This window comes from Malurus melanocephalus, unplaced genomic scaffold (genome assembly GCF_030028575.1).
Source record: "Malurus melanocephalus ecotype Western Australia unplaced genomic scaffold, MMel_1.1 scaffold_11, whole genome shotgun sequence".
Lineage (NCBI taxonomy): Eukaryota > Metazoa > Chordata > Aves > Passeriformes > Maluridae > Malurus > Malurus melanocephalus.
This window is the reverse complement of record NW_026623243.1, coordinates 3,552,212-3,559,992: the sequence shown is the minus strand read 5'-3', so window position 1 is coordinate 3,559,992 and position 7,781 is coordinate 3,552,212.

Here is a 7,781-nt window from a genome sequence, read left to right as displayed (position 1 = left end):
GGCCAGTTTTAAAGTGATGCAACTCCCTTATGCCATTTACTTTCAATTGTCAATAGGCAGTGTGGTGAATTTCCTGCTGGCTGCAGAAGCTCAGCTGACAATGCTACAGATGTGTGGGGGAATCCTTGGGGTTGCCCATTCAYCCTTCACTTGGCACAATTATGTAGGTCAGCTGTACAGGTCTGTAGCTGAAGTTATGCATCAGTACAGGTCCRTACCAGTGTCAGGCAAAGCACTCTCAAAACTAAGGATCTGAACTTGGTGTAGTGTTTTGGGGACAGAAATTCAGTAATTGAAGGGAATTTAATTATGCAGAAAATGCAGAGCTGGGTTCTCAGGCATGTACCCTTCCTGATCTGATGAGGGTGGTGCTTCCTAGGAAGAGTTGCCCACTAAGGTTCACATGTTGTCTATTCATTYAAGAGCAGGACACAAGTCTGTGTGGACAACCTGTCATTCCCTGTGATACTGCAGGTTCCTATTGATTTGGGATCTGTTGCTGCCCTTGTAGAAATCAATATCAGACTTGGCTGGACCAACTTAAAGAGAGAAGGGAAACCATATAGCTTTCCTCATCCCTGGGATAACAAACTCAGAGTGCACCCAATTTACTCATTCTTACCTGTTGTGTTCCAGAAACCTTGCACCATTGCCTTTCGCAAGCCGGAGGCTGTGGATGCCGGGCTCCCAGCTCTGAATGTTAACACAGTAAAGACCTGCTCTGGGTGGGATGGTGGCCCAGACATGGTGTTTCACTGGCCAAACCAGCAGAGAGCAAATGCAGCTCAGTCTTGGCTGATGTAGGGTAGATAACTGATGCAGGCACGTAGCAAACACGGCTTTGCTGAACTGAAAGGAAAATTCTAGTGTCCTACCCTCCAGAGGGGACTTGCTTAAACTGAATGACCAACGACAAGAAAGATGAGACAGAGCCTCATTTTTAAATGTCTCTTCAGTCTGAATTGCATTTATATCTCCATCTGCCTTCTCTCTGCCTGATGTTTTCAGCTTGACAGATCTGATGACTCACATTCTTCAAGGCTGCTTTCCCATTTGCTTCACAGGAAGCAGCAATGCGTGTTGAGAGCACAGAAACCCGTTTCTCCAGGGTACTCTTACTCAGAGTGCATTTGACAGCCAAAAAGAGAGACAACTGTGTCAGAAACATCTTTTGAGCTATATTTAGGCTGTGCAAACCCAGCAGGAGATCAGCCATTTCTGTCACACAGCAGCTAGAGAAGTGCTTCTTTGGGGACTTTTCTAATGCAATAATGACTTTAGTATTGATGTTACTAACATTTATCTATACTGAGTAAACGTACACATACACAAACATAGATTTATATATATCAACTCTATACCCACAAATTCTGTAAAAATGCATCTTGCACAGAAGTGTTCATCTTCAGTAGTTTACTTTGTAAATAAGCTGTATTTAGTCATTTCTTTTCCCTTCAATTCCCATTATTGTGCATTAGCCCCTACCCATCAATGCTACATGTCTTCTTGACTCCACTGGCATTTTCCAATGCTCATCCTGCTGCTGAGTTTGCTCTGGTCCTGCTGGGTGGATGCTATCAGTGAGTCAGGCCCTGATAGTGGGAGCTGTTTCCTGCACTGTACTTCTAATGACTCCTCGGCACCAAAACCCAGGGGAGGATTTATTTCTGTGCTGGGGACACAGTTCTTATAGCTGACAGTGATTTTGCACATCCTTTGTATCTCCAGAGCTGGCTCCCAAAGCCAGCGTTGGCCAGAGGAAAGCAAAGCAGAGGTGARGCTCCCGTTGCTTGTCCCAGCCACCAGGTTATCTGCCAGTAAAATGTACAGCAGGGTCAGAGCCTGCAGTAAGAGACGCTGCACTGAGGGAATTGCATCTCCAGCTTGGAGCAAGCTTGTCACTGCCCTCTCAGCCGTACATCTAAAGGAGCTCTAATGAGATGTTAAGTTTAGAGCATGAGTCCAGGCTCCTAAAGCCACTGACTGAACGAGAACTGAAGACAGCCTCAAACACACTTGACCTAACACTGCAGAGGGGAAAATTCTCGCCTTTGTGTCACAATCACAGAGTATTAATAGGAATAGTGAAAACTCATCTTTAACCTTTCATTTAGTGGGTTCAAGAACCTCCAGAAGAGCTCATCATCATTGTCCCCAGCTTACAGTTACAGACACTGAAGCACAAGGAAGTAAAACAGTTTGTTCCAAAGCTACTCCAGCTGTGTCTATCTAATCTAAAGCTGAGAACATGCCATATATAGGGCACTACCTGCCAGCAAAACCAAGTCAGGATGGTTTGGGGTTCTGCAGGAAAGCTCTCTGAATTTTCCTCCTATTAGAAAAAATACTTTTTTTTTTTTTTTAAATTCTGACAGAATCATTGTGGAAATTGATCAAGGGATGCTTCACTTTAAAGAAGCAATATCTTTTCTCATTAAAATCATTCTGCTAAAATACATGGCACAGAGCACATTGGGAATTTTTAACAGAACAGTAATTTTTGAGGCACCTTCCAATATACTCTGGCTTTTAATGATTAGCATTTTGCTCTGTCTGTAAATAGACTGTACCTAAAGGCAGAACATTCTATGTACTTTATTTGCAAGAAACAAATTTTCAGCTTTTGCTTTTCCCGGAGCTGATGGCATTTTTTACTGTTTTGCAAGCATTGTACAAACAAAAATAATTGTGAATGACTGCCATGTTGTTGAAGATATCAGGGCTCTGCAGGTCAGATTCAGGGAAATGCTGGCCTCCCAGTCCTGTTGTCCTCAGTGGTTTTGGATGCTTCTGTCTTTTAATGCTTTGCTGATTTGCTATTTGTTCACAGAACGGATTTGCCCGGTGTCAGTGCCAGCTTTACTGAAAGGAGTTGTTGGGCCTCCTGCTGCTCTCGAGAGCAAAGAAGTTTACTGACTCTTGCTTAACTAATTTTGCTTTATAATCACAGAGCTCAGAGCAGTCACCAGTCTAGCTTTCCACAAACACATCCAGGGACAGCAAAGACTACAATAAATCCCTGAAAGAGGAATGCATGATTCAAGCAAAATTTGACATCTTGCATGAAATGAGAGAGAAAACCATCCCATAGCCCAGATGGCTGCCTGTAAAGAAAAATTACACACTTAGAAGATTATACCAGTTTTTGCTCTTAGAGCTTTTATGCCATGGCAATAACCCCATGGCAGTTTACCAGTTCCTGCTCTGGAATAACAAGCTTGTGCCCAGACCCTGAGGCGCACAGCGGAGGAGACAGATGGGTACATTTTGTTGCTGAGGAAAAGAGTTTCTGAGAGCTGTTCAGGAACTTCTTTTGCAAAGTGATGGATGTGTTCATCCATGCAAACTTGGAAAAAGGATGTGCCACAATGGGGGCTAAGAAAACTCTGTACTATTTGTCCTCCATGTACAGTCCTGCGGGCTTCACACTGACAGATTTATCCTGTTATTGGAAAGGCTTGGACAACATAAAGGAGTGACTAGAGGTCTAGAATAAATTAATAGTGAGGAGAAGGGAAGGCTCCAGGGAGATCTTATTGTGGCCTTTCAATACCTAAAGGGGGTTATAAGAAAAATGGAGACAGACTTTTTAATAGGGTCTGTAGCAATATGACAAGGAGTAATGGTTTTAAACTAGAAGAGGGTTTAAAAGAGGATTTAATCAAGAAGATAATATATCTAGATTCAGAGTAGCTATAAGGAATAAATAGTCCAAAATAACAAAGCTGAGAGCTTGAGAAACTAGGTATCCCAGGTTTCTTCATGGGATGCTTCACAGGACAACCAAAGTGGCAAAAGAGTCAAAGAAGCTTCTGGGAGAATCTTTAAATATAATAAGAATGACTCCAAGGCAATGACAGAGAATATTTTAGCACTTGGGAAGAAGACATGAAGGGCCACAAAGGTGATGGAGATACTGGAGCATCTCTCCTATGAGGAAAAGCTGAGAGAGCTGGGACAATGAATACAACCTTTAAGGTAGACAGATGGCGGCTGTAAAAAGAATGACATTGAACATGCCTAATGTCTCTGTCCCCATGCAGACTCCTGGCACCAGGCTCCCCAGAACACTCTCCATGTGACCATGTGAGATCAAGGAATTCCCTGTTATGGAAAGAGAGCTTCAGGCAGCAGCACAGTGTATGGACACGTAGGTTCTTTTCCCTCTATATTCAAGATCTTTTCAAAAGTCTCATTAACCCTTTTTACCACCCTTTTAGGTTTGTCAGGATGTCCCACAGCAGCAGTCAGAGTTCCTCTGAAAGCGTGTCTTTACTTACCAGAGTTGCTGTCTTGGCCTGATTTGCTCCAAATCATCAGTTTCTACTCAGCTGCTGGGRGAGGCCTGGTCTCCTGCCATAAACCTTTGTTTAACAGAGTTTCATGTTAAAGTAACCTCAAGATGGGAACCAAAGGCAATCCAAGAGTAAAGTCTTGGAAAGAGACACTTGGATCTAAAGCCAGAGCTATTTCTTCTGTTATTTTCCCTTTTACCATCTAGATGCAGGTTTATGTTACACTGAATTTCTGGGTACCGCTMGAGGAAATGTGGGCTGGCAAATGAAATTTCCTCTGCAGGAACACTTATTTTTTTCCTAGCAGATCAAGTGTCTCCTTTGGAGGTTCTGGCCCCAGACTTTAAACTGTTATAATTAAAACTATACGGTTTTCTGTTGTACTACTTCCTTGGCAAATACATGCCAGTTTAAAATAGGGATGTCATTTTCAGTACAAAAGAGAGCTGGATTTTTGGTTTTTAACCTAAGCACTGAAACAAAAATCCATAAAATTTTATCTAATTTCTGCAAGTTTAGGTAGTATAATTAAGTTTTGGGAGTTGTGTAATGAATTAAGATGTGTAGATCACTAGCAGTTTTATAAATGCTTCATGTTTGGGCTAATAGTTAATTGCAAGATACTTGATGACAAATTTCATGTGCAAAATCAAGGCAGAAGATTTCTGATGAGATAGCTTGCTAATTTAGCAYATGTTTAGCACAAAGCAAACAGCAGAAGGACATGTGGACAGTTCTTGCCCTTTGTTGGGCTGGTCACTGATTTGTCTCTGCCCCCTCCCCTTCACCCAAAATCCACAATCTGTGACATCCCTGCCTGCTGAGCCCTCCTCTGACATTCCACTTTGTTTCTCTCCCACGTATCTTTTTGCACACAAAAACTGTTCTTCTCAAAGCAATTCTTACAGATACTGTGCCTTGGTTACACGGCCTGCTTCCTCATTAGCCAGGTTTATAGTGTATTTACTGCCTCTGTGTGGCAGTTATGTGTGTGTGTTTACCCTTGCTCCATGCTAAATATTAAATAAATCCCTCATTTTCACTGAATAGCAAGCTTTCCTTTACCATAGGATGGACACATACACATGATTGCCTGCCCCAGAGTACCTAACACCTCCCAAATCCACTTCCTACTAACCCTCCCCCACCAGCTTCTTGTATTCTCTGGAGCTGACTCCGTTAGGAAACTCCTTAGAGACAGGAATACTAATGTCTTCATTGTAATGTTGAAATTTTAAATGTTCATTTGATGTTTTTGCTTAGGAAGCCAAAGACCATGTGATAAGTGATACCAAACATGTCCAAATAATCTATGATTGTGCTGAACAATCTATCAGGTTAGAGAAATAAATGACTACATAAATAGCTAGCAGTAATGATGTTTCCTCTGCAGATTTATAGCAGAAATAAAACCTCAAAGCTTTTGGCTTGCAAGCAGCAGAAACAAGACCTGTTTAGCATGGATGTCTGATACACACAGACTTTATGGCATAGAAGTTGGTACACCTGAATGCAAAAATGAGCATTTTATGGTATCCTTTTCCTTTTCTTCTCGCTAAATGTTAATAAAGCAGCAAATGTATGAAAAAGATAACATTGTTTCTGTCAGCAGGCTGGCAATCAGCTAATCGACTTTCCCTAGGTAATATGTATGTGCTGGTCCAATTATCTTTTRCTCCTGGAGAATAATGCCTAGTATTTAGCAGAGCAGTTAATTCAATTATACATTACCTTCAAATGTTTCTGTTGAAATATCTTCCTCTTGATAGCTCTCTTCCTCTGAAACGTTAATGTGTTTCTGCCCTTTATTGATATATTAAATACTTTTAATTAAAGAGTTCAACAAGAAAAGCTTTACAAAAGAAATGGAGTCAACTCTCCTCTACATTAGCCTGGACCATATATTTTGCTATCACTAGGGTTGGACCAGGAGCTGCTCCTGCTGTCTTGCCTGGCAGGAGTCCTGCTGGGCTGGGAGAATGGATTCACTTGTCTTCAGCAAGGCAGAGGCAGAAAATTGGCCCTTGTCCTCAGAAAGGCTGTGACKGAAGGCCACTTTCCTGCTGAATGTCCTCCATCACAGCAAACTTGGTCAGCTGAAGCCTGCACTTCAGTGCCATAACCAAACCACCAAYTGCAGACCCCTTGGAATTCGATATGGACTGCTTTATTCAGGCACAGGACCTTTTTTAATAATCTGAATTATTTTCATAATTTATTTATTAAGGTTAGCCAGAGGGATCTGAGAGCTTGATACGTTAGTACATGTCAGGAAAAAAAAATTAAATAAAAACAGAGTTATAAAATATTTTCTGAAGGACTGCTTTTTCTGTCTCCTGCAAAAATGTTGGGATGAAAATATCTCACACATATACAGGAAAAGGGATGTACAGTACGGAAAGAGAGAGGACAGCAGGAATATATATGACATTAGTAAATGAAAACTCAGAGATAACAAAAACAGCTTTGCAATTTCAAAATTTGCAAAAAGCTGCTAGTACAAAGTTGTATGTTAACCTGGGGTCGTACAACTCAAATAAATTAATTTTATGTGCTATACCTAAATYAATGTCAAGGTCAAATGCCATGGTGCAACACTTCTCTGTGAAACAACTTCTGATCTTCCTGCATCACCTCTCTTTACCATCCTCCTTTCAACACAGTGATAGACACTGTGGATAGCAGATGCTGCTTTKGGGAACAGGATTTGGGGGTGGAAGCCCCAATGGCTTTTGTTAGGATATTCAGATAGTCACTTGTTTGATTTCATTATGAACATGTCTGTTGTCAGCTGAGTTCCCATACACAAAGAAATTCATCTGGGAAAGCATAACCCCTCCTTCTCTGAAGGGTTTCACATTTTTTAATTCAAAGGTAGCAATGCAGGCTGAGCATACCTGCACTGCATCCCAGTCCTTGGGGCTTCTTCTTCAGCTGATGGTTTATAAAAGTCTGCCAGGTTACCAGACAYCAGGCTCCTGCCAGGCTGCTTTGGGGCTCCCAAATCAGGGTTCCATACCTGTCTCATCTCCAGGAACCATTCCAGCACTAGCTGAGGCTGCATTAAAAAACCCACAGTTCTCCACCTCTGACTCTTTCAAGGTGGACAATATGAGTACAGGCAGGTACATTAATTTATTCACCAGTTGCAGTAATTCTACTCTCTTTCCATGGTGGTATGAAGTGCGAGGTTCAACTCTTACATTTCCTGCAAAAATATACAATTAAAATGTATTTAGCAATTTTGGATCAGTGGATAAGAACTTTGAAATAGATTTTCCCCCCTTTTCTTAGGGTTCAGTGTTCTGAAGTGGGATGCAGTTCTTTCTCTCAGCACCAGCTGTTAAAATCGTCCTGTTCATTTAGAATCTTGCAACAAGAAAGATTTTTTTTCCAGCCACTAAGTCTGACACATTATTACACCAGAGACCAAGCAGAGGATCTGCTGGTGTCTGACTCAGCTTGTGACTGAGCTAAAAGGTGCTG